Raw genomic sequence first — 2,474 nt, 5'->3', positions numbered from 1 at the left:
AATATGATAATAACTAATAAATTTAATAACTGTAATCATATAAATAAAATTACTATAAGCTTACATATAAAACATATTCATATATATGTTTGTATGATATTTAAATATCTCCTATATATACATATATATATTAACTTATAAAGTTATACCAATTAAAGAACATAATTTCTAATTTCATATTAATAGAATAAGTTATTTTTTCTTAATAATGCAGGTTTATATATATATAGTCTATATTAATTTAATAAGTTCATTATATATCTATCTTCTGAATTTATATATATTAACTAATTAATATTAAAACATATATAAAGTATTAGTATTTTTATAAAATTTTTTATTATATCTTATCATGTCTTTTTTTAAAAACAAAAATTTATTTTGTTCTTTTTATCAATTTTTTAATGTTATAGAATTTATGAATTCGGAATTATTAATTTATAATTTATGAGTCAATAAAGTTTTCAAAAATGTATAAAATTTAGCATAAGAAAACATAATTAAACTTTTAAATATTATAAACTTCACATATTAATATATTTCCTTTTATTAATATCTATTTTTTATAAAGGATTAATAAAATTTATAAAAAGTTTAACATATTTGAAGCATAAAAATTTTAAAAAACTATTACCAACNAAACATAATTAAACTTTTAAATATTATAAACTTCACATATTAATATATTTCCTTTTATTAATATCTATTTTTTATAAAGGATTAATAAAATTTATAAAAAGTTTAACATATTTGAAGCATAAAAATTTAAAAAAACTATTACCAACAGAATTTTCCAATGGTCATATTCCGTTAGAAAATTTCAGTTGGTAATAGATTTTTCTAATGAAAATTTTCGTTGGAAACTCTGATGGGCTTTCAAAATCTTTTTTCCTCAACTTTCCAACGGATTTTCAACGAAAAATCTTCCGTTGGAAATTCGTTAGAAATCCGTTGAAAAAAATAATTAAATTTTTTTATTCATATCCGTTGGAAATCCGTTGAAAAATTTTCGTTGGTAATAGATTTTTCCAATGGAAATTTTTGTTGGAAAATTTGGTGGGAAGGAATTATTTGTTGGCACCAAGACATTTTCCAACGAATTTCCAACGAAAAATCTTCCGTTGGAAATTCGTTAGAAATCCGTTGAAAAAAATAATTAAATTTTTTTATTCATATCCGTTGGAAATCCGTTGAAAAATTTTCGTTGGTAATAGATTTTTCCAACGGAAATTTTTGTTGGAAACTTTGGCGGGCTTTCAAATTTTTTGGGTTCCTCAACATTCCAACGGATTTCCAACGGAAAATTTTCCATTGGAAATCCGTTGGAAATTCCATTGGAAAATTTGGTGGGAGGAATTTTTTGTTGGCGCCAAAACATTTTCCAACGGATTTCCAACGAAAATATTCTATTGAAAATCCATCGAAAAAAATAATTAAAATTTTTAATTCATATCCATTGGAAATTTCCAATGGAATTTTTTTCGTCGCAAAAAACCAATTTTCTTGTTGTGCATGTTTCATGGCATACCTAAAAACACCTTATTTAGACATCTGGTCACCTCCAACCTATAAAGGTGGCATTAAAATATGTCATTCCCTATACAATATGACTTAGTGTCCCGAGTTTGAGGATTAGTTGCACAACTATCAAATGAGAACATATTCCATAGGCACTTTAGTGAAATACCAAGTGAAGTTCTCATAGCAAGTCATGATCAGTGAACTTATTCTTTAACAAGCACCCACATGTATTCTTAAGTATCCTATATACTTTAATCTATGAGATCGATTGCTTATTTCTCAAGTAAGGAGGCTTAACATGTACCAATCTCTAACCATTGTCAATGCCTTGTCTCGACAATACAATGACTAAGAATAATTTTAGGACTTTGATGCATAGTGATCTCATAATTGTAACAACTTTACAATTCTCTTGTAAGGCCTTTATGTTCCATGGGCTTCATCCAATTAGTACTTATTAACTCCTTATTATTGCACTAACATGAAGGAAACCCTCTATCACATATAGTTATGCGATTAAAAATGCACTAAATGACAGCATATATTCTTTGACCAATCTAATTGGCTTAAGGGCATATACCAACAATCTTCCATTTGCACTTGAGTCAATTGCTAACGTATCCAATACCGAACTCTTTCTTTTAGCAACTATCTTTACTAGGATGACGTAAATTGCAATATTTGTGCATATGATAATTTATATGTTTGACAATCTCCATTGTCTTAATCGAAATACTAATTTAGGTCACAATGAGACCTTGATTTTATTATTATGGCTTTTGTTGTTACTTTAACAACTTAGAATCATTTATTGGTTTATTAAACTAATGATCCAAATCTCTCTCCTTTTGTAGCCTAAACAAAAGGTTTATATCTAATTATAGATATAGTAATGTAGTTCTCTCTTTTTTGGAACCATTTGATTATAACTGCTCGATCATGACTTTATGTCA

Source organism: Theobroma cacao, unplaced genomic scaffold, assembly GCF_000208745.1.
Source record: "Theobroma cacao cultivar B97-61/B2 unplaced genomic scaffold, Criollo_cocoa_genome_V2, whole genome shotgun sequence".
NCBI classification, from domain to species: domain Eukaryota; kingdom Viridiplantae; phylum Streptophyta; class Magnoliopsida; order Malvales; family Malvaceae; genus Theobroma; species Theobroma cacao.
Note: the sequence above shows the minus strand (reverse complement) of the source record.